At 36.6% G+C, this 13,251-nt stretch overlaps 1 protein-coding gene across 3 annotated transcripts in view; it reads right to left on the bottom strand.

Annotated features, from left to right (window-relative positions):
• CSMD3 (CUB and Sushi multiple domains 3) overlaps positions 1-13,251 on the bottom strand; it is a 1,326,016-nt gene that overhangs the window by 1,010,795 nt on the left and 301,970 nt on the right. The gene's annotated exons all lie outside the window — the stretch shown is intronic.

Below are 13,251 nucleotides of genomic sequence, written 5' to 3'. Positions count from 1 at the left end.
GAAAGCAATAAACAGATCATCACAATGTTATCAGCTCCATGCAAAGTTATAAAGAATCAGGATGCTATCAAGTGAGGCTTCCAAGTGACCCAGTGGTAAAGAATCTGCCTGCCAGAGCAGGAGACACGATTCAATCCCTGGGTCAGGTAGATCCCCTGGAGAAGGAAATGGCAACCCACTCCAGTATTCTTGCCTTGGAAATCCCATAGACAGAGGAGCCTGGTGGGCAACAGTCCATGGGGCTGCAAAGAGTCAGGCACAATTGAGTGACTGAGCATGTATATCCATTTATTTTATTTTAGCTAAAGAAACAGTTTCCAAAATAATGTAATTTTTGCTCAAAGGCCCTAGTGATTAAGTGGCAGAATCAGTATTTAGATTCAGATCTTCCTGCCCCCATAGGTTTTTAGCTAAATGAAGAAGGAAAAGAAAGAGCCCCACAACAGAAATTAACTCCAAGACAGTCTTGGGAATACTCCATTGAAACCTCTTAAAATGCTTCTTGGTTTTAAATACCTTAGTAAGTCCTTTTTATTTAGGGAGTTCTATGCATTAAAAACGGAGAAGGCAATGGCACCCCACTCCAGTACTCTTGCCTGGAAAATCCCATGGACGGAGGGGCCTAGTGGGCTTCACTAGGCTTTCTTCACTTTCACTTTTCACTTTTATGCCTTGGAGAAGAAAATGGTAACCCACTCCAGTGTTCTTGCCTGGAGAATCCCAGGGATGGGGTCGCACAGAGTCGGACACAACTGAAGTGACTTAGCAGTATGCATTAAAAAAGTGACTAAACATTTTTTTTTGACTGGTTCATTATAAAACTCCATTTACTCTCATATAATTAAACATTCTTGAAAGGTGATGCAAATAACTTTAGTGAAGTATCTATTAAAGGGGTAGCAAGCTAAAGCTGCGGAACCTGACAGAATGGGTTCAAACCTGGCACATACACCACACACCAAATCAGGAAAAATTTCTTCATCAGACTCTAATGTTTCTATACATCTTGTGAGCAGAGATACCAACTGTGCTTTTTCTCTTTGTACCAAACTCTTTTCAAAGATATCTGTATAGCAAGTAGCCTCAGAGGACAGAAAAAGCATTTTCTATCAGATGAAAGGTAAGTTTGTTTAAAATCGTGGGAGAAAGAGATAGGATCTCTCTGAAGAGCACGGGCAGGTATGTCCATTATAAAGGATTTAATGTCCCTAATCACATGATTCCTTTTCTATAAGAATATATACTACCAAAAAATATGCAGATGCCTTAGACTCTTCAATGGGAACTGGGGCTTGCAGAACTGGGACAAACAGTAAAGCTCTGTCTGACACTTCTGTTAATAAAAAACACTGATCTGTTTCTTACCCAAGAGTCTTGAGTTTTCTATCACCATCTGAGAAACTGTTAATTCTAACTCAAGTAAAATCTCAAACTCTTCAAGGTACTTGACATTTAATAAGTATCCTTGAATATTTTTTTTTTTTATTTTAGAGCTTCGTTTCTTACTGTGAAATTTTAAAGTGAGTATGCTTCTAAGTTTCCTAATACACTATAAATACTTAAGCAAGTAGTAGCTAATTAGCAGTCATAGAAAGAGAAGCAAGTGGGTGCCATCAGCATCAGGGTGGCACAAGATGCTCTCTTTGACTTTTCCATTCAAACAACAACCAGTAAAACATCCATAACTTAACAAGGATGACTTGGCCCAACACACCAGGATGCTGGCGAGTTCCACACATCTGTACATGTAAATATGGGTGGACTAGAACACACACAGAAGGCAGGATCAGAGGAACAGCTGAGACAGTGACTGAGATCCTGGACCCGTGACCACAACCCTGGAGAACCTGGTAGCAAGGAAGGCGGCATACGTGACTCCAGCACACCCAGCCACAGTGGGACCCGTGGCCACAGGACCTGGCAGCAGCGACAGCTGAGCCTGCAGCTGGTCTCTCCAGCTATGAAGATACCCACCACTGCAGTCCTGCCAATCCATAGCAGCAGCACCTATGAATCTAACAACACCAGATACAGCAGAGACAAACAAAACTACAGCTAGCTCCCTACTCTCCCTCTTCTCTCCACCATAGCAGAACCTAAGACTTAGGAGATCCCGGACACAGTTTAGGTTCTCGCCATCCCAGTGGTGATGCCAGCTACAATAGCAACACTAGTAGCAGCAAGACCCCAGTGCCCACAGAGGCACAAGCAGCTACAATGAAGGTTCCAGGTAACACATCCAGCAAAGGTGGTAGAGAGTAGAAAATACTGATTCTCAAGGATAACTACAGGAAGCTCCCAAAACATTGCTACAGCACAACCTATTGAAAAACAAAAGAAAGGCCTCTAATTATTAATGTGTAAAATCATTAGAATCAAGGTAAAATAAAATATTTACCTGAAGGAGAAAGGTGTCCGGCATAAGATCAGCTCATAAAGCCCCATGAAAAATCGTGGTAACATAGTATCACAAAAAGATAATTCTCTAGGAACCAAATTTAAATTCTAACTGATGAATAATTCAAAATAACTGCCATGAAGAAATTCAATGAACTACGAGAAGACTCAGAAAGGCAGTTCAACAAGATAAGGAATAAAATTGCTGAACAGAGGGAATACTTTACCAAAGAGATTGAAACTCTAAAAGGAACCAAACAGAAATTATGGAGCTGAAGAATACAATAAACGAGATGAAAGATATAATGTCAAAACATTAGAAACAGACCAGATCATATGGAAGAGAGAATTAGTGAACTTGAAAATAAAATATAGAAATAATAAAGACAGAAGAAGAGAGAGAATCAGAATCTAGAAAAAGAAGAATGAGGAGGAGAAAGTGGGTGGGGGAAGGAGAGGAAATGTTTTGAGAAGTATCCAACTCTATTATGAAGAAAATCTAAGATAATAGGAGAGAGGAGAAAAGTGGGGGAGGGAAAAGGAGCAGAGTGTTTACCTAAAGACATAACAGCAGAATTCATAGGATTGGCCTTTGAAGAAATCTGGTCCTGGACTTCTGTTATTTTATTGTTGTTGTTCAGTTGCTAAGTCATGTCCAACTCTTTGTGACCCCATGGACTTCAGCACACCAGGCTTTCCTGTTCTTCAATATCTCCCAGAGTTTACTCAAACTCATGGCCATCTAACCAGTGATTTTAACCAACCATCTCATCCTCTGTTGTCTCCTTTTCCTCTTGCCCTCAGTGTTTCACAGCATCAAGATCTTTTCCAATGAGTTGGTTCTTCACATCAAGGCTGCCAAAGCTGAAGCTGAAGCTGAATATTCAGGACTGATTTCCTTTAGGACTGACTGTTTGATCTCAATGCTGTCCAAGCAACCCTCAAGAGTCTTCTCTTGCACCACAATTCAAAAGCATCAATTCTATGTTGCTCAGCCTTTTTTATGGTCCAAATTTCACATCCGTACATGAGTAGTGGAAAAACCATACCTTTGACTAGATGGATCTTTGTCAGCAAAGTAATGTCTCTGCTTTTTCATATACTGTCTATGCTTGTCACAGTCTTTCTTCCAAGGAGCAAATGTCTTTTAATTTCATGGCTGCAGTCACCATCCTCAGTGATTTTGGAGCCCAGGAAAATAAAATCTGCCATTGTTTCCAATTTTTCCTCATCATTTGCCATGAAGAGATGAGACCAGATGCCATGGTCTTCATATTCTGAATGTTGAGTTTTAAGCCAGCCTTTTCACTTTCCTCTTTCACTCTCATCAAGAGACTTATTAGTCTCTTTGCTCTCTGCCTTTAGAGTGGTATCATCTGCATATCTGAGATTGTAGTTATTTCTCCTGGAAATCTTGATTCCGGTCTGTGATTCACATAGCCCAGCATTTTGCATATACGCACATTACTGGCATAAAGTTGCTTATAATAGTCTCATGCAACTTCTGTTATATCAGTTTTTACCTCTCCTTTTTCATTTCCAATTTTGTTGATTTGGGTCCTCTCCCTTTTTTTCTTGATGAGTCTGGCTATAGGATTCTCAATTTTGTGCTCTTTTCAAAGAACCAGCTTTTAGTTATGTTGTTCTTTTTTACTATTTATTTCTTTTTTAGTCTCTATTTCATTTATTTCTGCTCTAATCTTTATGATTTATTTCCTTCTACCAACTTTGAGTTTTGTTTTTCTTTCTCTTGTTGCTTTGGGTGTAACATTAGGCAGTTTATTTGAAGTTTTTCTGGTTTCCTAAGGTAAGAAAGAACCACTTTTGCTGTATCCATAGGTTTTAGATCATCAGGTTTTCATTTTCATTTGTCTCTTAAGTATTTTTTATTTCCTTGTCATTTCTTCAGTGATCTAATGGTTGTTTAGTAGCATAGTTTCTAGCCTCCATGTTTTTCTGGCTTTCTTAAAACTTTTTCCTTGCAGTTCGTTTCTAATCTCATAGTGTTACAGTCACAAAAGATACTTAATACAATTTCTGTTTTCTAAAACTTATCAAGGCTTGCTTATGTCCCAGCATGTAATCTCTCCAGAGAATATTACAATTATAAGGCAATATAACTGATGAACATGGGTGCAAGAATCCTCAACAAAATACTAGCCAACCAAATCTAAGAATACATCAAAAGGATCATATTCCATGACCAAGTGAGATTTATCCCAGGGTTGCAAGGATTTTTCAATATCTATAAATTAATCAGTTGACACATCACATTAAACAATAGAAGAATAAGTCATATGATCATCTCAATAGATGTATAAAAAGCTTCTGTAAAATTCAACATCCATTTATGACAAGAACTATCCAAAAAGTAAGCATAGAGGGAAAAAACCTCAACATAATAAAGGCCATATACAACAAACCCACAGCTAACATCATATGTATTGTTGAAAAGTTGAACGCATTGCCTCTAAGATTAGGAACAAAACAAGAACTATCACTTACACCAACTTTATTCCACATAGTTTTGGATGCTCTAGTGACAGTAATCAAAGAAAAAGAAATAAAAAGGACACCAAATTGGAAAGGAAGAAGTAAAATTGTCACTGTTTGCAAGTTAAATTATACACAGAAAATCCTAAAGATACTACCAGAAAATTACTAGAACTCACCAATGAATCAGGTAAAGTTACAGGCCACAGAATTAATATAAAGCAGTCTGTTGTATTTCTACACACTAACAACAAAATGGCAGAAAGAGAAATTAAGAAAATAATGTCATTTACCACTGCATCAAGGCTTCCTGACTTTAGAATACAGTAACCAAGACAGCATAGTACTGGCAGAAAAACAGAAATACAGATCTATGGAACAGGATAGAAGGTCCAGAGATAAACCCATGCACCTGTGGTCAACTAATCTTTAACAAAGGGGGAAAGAATATAAAATGGAGAAGAGATGGCTTGTTCAATAAGTGGTACTGTGAAAACTGGACAGCTACGTGTAAAAGAATGAAATCAGAATACTTTCTAATGCCATACACAAAAACAAACTCAAAATGACTTAAAGACCTAAAAATAAGGCCAGACACTATAAAACTCTTAGGGAAAATATAGTCAGAACACTCTGTGACCTAAATCGCAGATCCTTTTTGATCCATCTCCTAGAGTAATGAAAATAAACACAAAAATAAATAAATGGGACCTAATTAAACTCAAAAGCTGTAGCAAAGCAAAGGAAACCATAGACAAGATGAAACAAAAACCCTCAGAATGGGAGAAAATATTTGCAGACAATGCAACTAATAAAGGATTAATCTTCAAAATACACAAGCAGCTCGTGCAGCTCAATATCCAAAAAGGGAAAAAAAAGGTAATAAAAAAATGGGCGGAGGACCTAAATAGACATTTCTTCAAAGATGATAATACAGGTGGCCAACAGGCAAATGAAAAGATGCTCAACATCATTAACCATCAGAGGAATGCAAACCAAAATCACAATGAGGCATCACCTCACACTGGTCAGAATGGACAGCATCAAAAAGACCTATAAACACTAAGTGCTAGAGAGGGTGTGGAGAAAAGTGAACACTATTGCACTGTTGGTGGGAATGTAAATTGATAAAACCAACATGCAGAACAGTATAGAGTTTCCTTAAAAAACTAAAAATAGAACTACCATATGACCCAGCAATCCCACTACTGGGCATAAAGCCTGAGAAAACCATTATTCAAAAAGTCACATGGACCATAATGTTCACTGCAGCCCTATTCACAATAGCCTGAACATGCAATCAAGTTAAATGTCTATCAACAGATGAATGGATAAAGAAGAAGTAGTACATATATATATAAAGGAATATTACTCAATCATAAAAAGGAATGAAGCTGGGTCCTTTGTAGTGAGGTAGATAAACCGAGAATCTGTTCCTCAAAGTGAAATAAGCAAGAAAGAGAAAAACAAACATCATATATTAACATACATAGATATGGAATCTAGAAAAATGGTACTGGTGAATATATTTTCAGGGCAGGAATAGAGATGCAGACATAGAGAAGACTTATGGCGCCGGGGGGAAGGGCAGGGTGAGAAGAACTGAGAGACTAGGATTGACATATATTCACTACCATCTGTAGAAGAGATAGTGGGAAGCTGCTGTGTAGTACAGGGAACTCAGCTCAGTGCTCTGTGATGACCTAGAGGAGTGCTATGCTGGGGGATGGGAGGGAAGATCAAGAGTATGGGATATATGTATATATACAGCTGACTCACTTTGTTGTACAGCAGGAGACAACACAACAGTAGAAAGCATTTCAGTTCAGTTCAGTTCAGCCGCTCAGTCATGTCCACTATTTGTGACCCCATGAATTGCAGCACGCCAGGCCTCCCTGTCCATTACAAACTCCCGGAGTCTACCCAAACCCATAGCCATCGAGTCGGTGATGCCATCCAACCATCTCATCCTCTGTCGTCCCCGTCTTCTCCTGCCCCCAATCCTTCCCAGCATCAGGGTCTCTTCCAATGAGTCAACTCTTTGCATGAGGTGGCCAAAGTACTGGAGTTTCAGCTTCAGCATCTGTCCTTCCAATGAACACTCAGGACTTATCTCTTTTAGGATGGACTGGTTGGATCTCCTTGCACTCCAAGGGACTCTCAAGAGTCTTCTCCAACACCACAGTTCAAATGCATCAGTTCTTGGGCACTCAACTTTCTTCACAGTCCAACTCTCACATCCATACATGACCACTGGAAAAACCAGAGCCTTGACTAGACGGACCTTTGTTGGCAAAGTAATGTCTCTGCTTTTTGATATGCTATCTAGGTTGGTCATAACTTTCCTTCCAAGGAGTAAGTGTCTTTTAATTTCATGGCTGCAATCACCATCTGCAGTGATTTTGGAGCCCCCAAAAATAAAGTCTGACACTGTTTCCACTGTTTCCCCATCTATTTCCTATGAAGTAATGGGACCAGATGCCATGATCTTAGTTTTCTGAATGTTGAGCTTTAAGCCAGCTTTTTCACTCTCTTTTACTTTCATCAAGAGGCTTTTTAGATCATCTTCAGTTTCTGCCATAAGGGTGGTGTCATCTGCATATCTGAGGTGATTGATATTTCTCCCAGCAATCTTGATTCCAGCTTGTGATTCCTCCAGCCCAGCATTTCTCATGATGTACTCTGAATATAAGTTAAATAAGTAGGGTTACAATATACAGCCTCGACATACTCCTTTTCCTATTTGGAACCAGTCTGTTGTTCCATGTCCAGTTCTAACTGTTGCTTCCTGACCTGCATAGAGATTTCTCAAGAGGCAGGTCAGGTGATCTGGTATTCCCATCTCTTTCAGAATTTTCCACAGTTTATTGTGATCCACACAGTAAAGGCTTTGGTATAGTCAATGAAGCAGAAATAGATGTTTTTCTGGAACTCTCTTGCTTTTCCAGTGATCCAGCAGATATTGGTAATGTGATCTCTGGTTCTTCTGCCTTTTCTAAATCCAGCTTGAACATCTGGAAGTTCACGGTTCACGTATTGTTGAGGCCTGGCTTGGAGAATTTTGAGCATTACTTTACTAGTGTGTGAGATGAGTGCAATTACACTCCACTAAAATAAAAGAAGAAGAAGAAAATCCTACAAATAAACCTACCTAAGGGCACAAAAGAACTGTACTGCAAAAACTATAAGATGTTGATGAAAGAAATTGAAGGTCACATAAACAAATGAAAAGATATACCATGTTCTCGGACTGGAAGAATCAGTATTATTAAAATGATCACATTACCCAAGGCAACCTACAAATTAAATGCAGTATCTATCAAATTATAAATGGTGTGTTTCACAGAACTGGAACAAAAATTGTTTAATCTGTATGGAAACCTAAAAGACCCTCTATAGCCAAAACGATCTCAAGAAAGAACAGAACTGTAAGACTCATGCTCCCTAAGGGGGGGGAAAAAAAAAAATCATGCTCCCTGACATCAGGCTATATTGCAAAGCTGCAGTCATCAAAACAGTATAGCACTTGCACAAAAACTGACACATAGATGAATGGAAAAGGGACCAGAAACATGCCCACAATTATAGTCAATTAACCTATGACAAAGGAGACAAGACTATATGACAGAGAAAAGACAGTTTCTTCAATAGGCAGTTATACAAAAATTGAACAGCTATGCATAAATGAATGAGATTAGAACATAGCATCATATACAAAAGTAAACTCAAAATGTATTAAAGATCTAAATGTAAGATTGGATACTATAAAAATTCTACCAAAAACATAGGCAAAACAATCTTTGATAGAAAGTACAGCAACCTTTTTTTTTGCATCTGTTTCATAGGGTAAAGAAAACAAAAGCAAAAATAAATCAGAAATATTATTAATTATACTTAAAAACCTTTATACAGCAAGAGAAACTATAAGCAAAATGAAAAGACATCTTACAAACTGGGAGAGAATACTTGCAAACAATGCAACCAACAAGGGGTTAATTTCCAAAATATACCAACAGCTTATAGAACTCAACATTAAAAAAAAAAAAAAACAATGCACAGAAACCTAAATAGAGATTTATCCAAAGAAGACATACAGATGGCCAATAGGCACATGAAAAGGCACATGAAAACTAAATTTCTCACACCTGTTGGAATGGCCATCATCAAAAAGTCCAAAATTAATAAATTCTGGAGAAGATGTGAGAAAAGGGATCCCTCACACAAGGTAAACGGGAATGTAAATTGGTGCAGCCACTGTGAAGAACAGTATGGAGGTTCCATAAAATACTAAAAATAGAGCTGCCATATAATCCAATAATCCCACTCCTAGGCATATACCCAGAAAAGATTAAAACTCTAATTAAAAAAGATATATGTACCCCAGAGTTCACAGCAGCACTATTTACCAGTGCCAAGAAATGGAACCAATCCTAATGTCCATCAACAAGTGAATGCATAAAGCAGACACTGCATACAGCATACATACATATAAATTCATATGTATATATTAATATACATCCATATAAAATATGGATACATATGGATACATATAAAATATATACATACATATATAATGGAATGTTACTCAGCCATTGGAAAGAATGAAATAACGTCATTTGTAGAACATCAATGGGTCTAGAGATTATTATATTAAATGAAGTAAGTCAGACTGAGAAAGACCAATATATATCACTTATATGTGGAATTTTTAAAAAAATAATGTAAAGGAACTTATTTACAAAACAGAACCAGACTCACAGACACAGAAAACAAACTTATCATTATTAAAGGGGAAGGGAGGAAGAATAAATTGGGAAATAGTGATTAACAGACATACATCACTATATAAAACAGATAATCAAAGACCTACTATATAGCACAGGAAACTATATTCACCATCATACAATAACCTATTGTGAAAAAGAATAGATAGATATAACTGAATTACTTTGCTTTATACATGAAAAACTGCAAATTTATTATACTTCAATAAAGAAGAATATTGTATTTACTAGATGTTTTACACAAACTTCAGGGTAACCATAAAAATAAATCTAGAGCAGAGATGCAGAAAAGAAAGGAAAAGGAAACTGAGAAAAATATAGAAAATCACCAAAATAAAATGACAGACAAAAATAATAGGAAAAAAAAATAAAAGAGCAACCAGAAAAAAGAAATATGGAAATACTAAGCCCTTATTTGTCAATAATCACCCTAAACGTTAATGGGTTGAATTCACCAATCATAACACAAAGTACATAGACTACAAAACAACACCCAAATATAGGCTCTCCAGGAAAGTCAACTCACCTCTGAAGATGAGCATAGACACAAAGGGAAGGGATGGAAGACAACACTCTAAGCAATGGCAGCCAACCATATTCATATGATACAAAAGAGAATTCAAACCAAAAATGATAACAAGAGATAGAGATGGACACAGTGTAATGACAAAAGGTACAATTCATCAAGAAGACACAATAATTATTGATATGCAAGCCCCCAGCACAGAAGTACCAACATATATAAAACAATTATATTAAAATTACTTTTTAAGTGCCTGGAGACAACGGAAAAGAAAATAAAATATAACAAAATCTATCAGATGCATCAAATGTTGTACTAAGAGGAAAGTTTACAAACAGATCTATCTCAAGAAACAAGAAAAAATTTCAAATATACAATCTAACTTTTCCCCTAAAAGAACTAGGAAAAAAGAACAAAGTCCTAGAAGGAGGAAAATAATATAGATTTGAGCAGAAATAAATGAAATGAAATTTAAAAACATAGTAGAAATGATCAATGAAATTAAGAGCTAAACTTGAAAAGATAAAGCTTTAGCTAGAATCATGAAGGAAAAAAAGAAAGAAAGAAAGCCCAAATAAACAAAATCCAAACTGAAAGGGAAGAAATAACAAAAGATATCACAGAATCACAAAAACACAAAGGATTATAAAAGAATACTATGAACAGCTATACACCAACAAACTGCACAACCAAGAAGAAATGGATATATTCTTAGAATTACACAATATCCCAAGAGTAAATCATAAAGAAATAAAACTTCTGAATAGATTGAAAACTGGTAAGGTAATTAAAACAGTAATCAAAAATTTCACAAAAAACAAAATTCCAGACCCAAAATGGCTTTACAGGTGAATTCTACCAAATGTTAAAAGAATACTGAATACTGATTCTTGCCAAACTCTTTGAAAAAATTATAAAAGAGGAATGTTTCCTAACTCATTTTATGAAACTAACATTACCCTGATACCAAAACCAGACGACTACACACACACACAAAAGAAAATTACAGATCAACCTACCTGATGAAGATATATGTAAATATTCTCAACAAATATTAAACCTAATACAACAATGCATTTAAAAAATCATAAGTCATGATCAAGTGGGATTTATTCCTGGAATGAATGGATGGGTCAACATCTGCAAATCAATGTGAGATATATATATATTGAGATGTATATATATATATAAAAGTGATTAAGAATAGATAAGATAAGAAAGTTTTTTTAAATGAACAATGCAAAGAAGTAGAGGAAGACAACAGATGAGAAAGACTAGATATCTTTTATAGAAAATTGGAGGCATTAAGGGAACATTTCATACAAGGATGGGCACAATAAAGGACAGAGACAACGATACCACTCTAATAGCAGAAAGTGAAGAAGGAACTAAAAAGCCTTTTGATGACAGTGAAAGAGAAGACTGAAAAACCTGGCTTAAACCCAACATTATAAAAACTAAGATCATGGCATCCTTTCTCATCACTTCATGGCAAATAGAAGGGGGAAAAGTGGAAGAAGTGACAGAACTTTCTTCCTTGGACTCCAAAATCACTGTGGATGGTGACTGTAGCCATGAAATTAACATACGCTTGCTCCCTAGAAGGAAAGCTAAGACAAACCTAGATAAGATAACATATCAAGAAGCAGAGACAGCAGCCTCCAAAATGAATACCACAATCACAGAAAGTTAACTAAAATGAAAAGAATAGTATTATGTCCCAGATGAAGGAACAAGATAAATTCCCAGAAAGACAATGAAATGAAGTGGAGATAGGAAAGCTTCCAGAAAATATAATTCAGAATAATGACAGAGAAGATGGTCCAGGATTTCAGAAAAGAATGGAGAAGATGCAAGAAATGATTAGCAAAGACCAAGAAGAACTAATGATGGACTCTGGCATCATTAGATGGTTGGATGGCATGACCGACTCAAAGGATATGAGTTTGAATAAGTTCTGGGAAATTGGTGATGAACAGGCAAGCCTGGTGTGCTATAGTCTATAGAGTAGCAAAGAGTCAGACACGACTGAGCCACTGAACTGAACTGAGCTGAACTGAGAAGAGCTATAGAACAAACAAACAGAGATTAACAATATACTAGAAGGATTCAACAGTAGAATAACTGAGTAGGAAAAGGTGGTAAGTAACTGGTAAGTAGGAAAAGCTGGAAGACAGAATGGTGGAAATCACTGCTGCAAAACAGAATATAAAAAGCAAAGACATCACTTTGCAGAGAAAGGTCCGACTAGTCAAAGCTATGGTTTTTCCAGTAGTTAAATACAGATATAAGAGTTGGGCCATAAAGAAGGCTAAGCAACAAAGAATTGATGCTTTTGCATTGTGGTGCTGGAGAAGACTCTTTTTTTTTTTATTTTTTTTTTATTTTTTTTTCCCAGTGGGTTTTGTCATACATTGATATGAATTAAGAGTCCCTTGGACTGTGAAGAAATCAAACGAGTCCATCCTAAAGGAAATCAACCCTGAATTGGAAGGACTAATGCTGAAGTTGAAGCTCCAATACTTTGGCCACCTGATGTGAAGAGCCAACTCAATGGAAAAGATCCCTACGCTAGGAAAAAATGAAGGCAAAAGGAGAAGGGGGCAGCAGAGGATAAGATTATTAAATAGCATCACCGAGTCACTGAACATGAATTTGACCAAACTTCGGACAGTAGTGGAGGATGGAAGAGCCTGGTGTGCTGCAGTCCATGGGGTCACAAACAGTCGAACAACAACAACAAAATTCATGCACAAATTCCACTAAAGTTGAACATGTTCTATCTTCTAGGTTATGTACTTTGAACCTTTGTTCTCATTAGTATATCACTATGCTTTCCCATAATACAAGTGATCCTTATCATTATTAATAACAAACTATACAGCATTCTTAATTTCACACATTCCCAAGCTAATTCACCTACCAGAAATCTTTAAAAGAGTCATAAATTCAGTTAATATTTCAAAATGAAAACTAGTCATGAATGACAGTCTAAAGTTCTATGCATCATAAACTCTGTATATTTTTCTAATATAAATATTGACACATATACAC

This window comes from Dama dama, chromosome 21 (assembly GCF_033118175.1).
Source record: "Dama dama isolate Ldn47 chromosome 21, ASM3311817v1, whole genome shotgun sequence".
NCBI lineage: Eukaryota > Metazoa > Chordata > Mammalia > Artiodactyla > Cervidae > Dama > Dama dama.
This window is presented reverse-complemented; position numbering and strand designations above follow the sequence as displayed.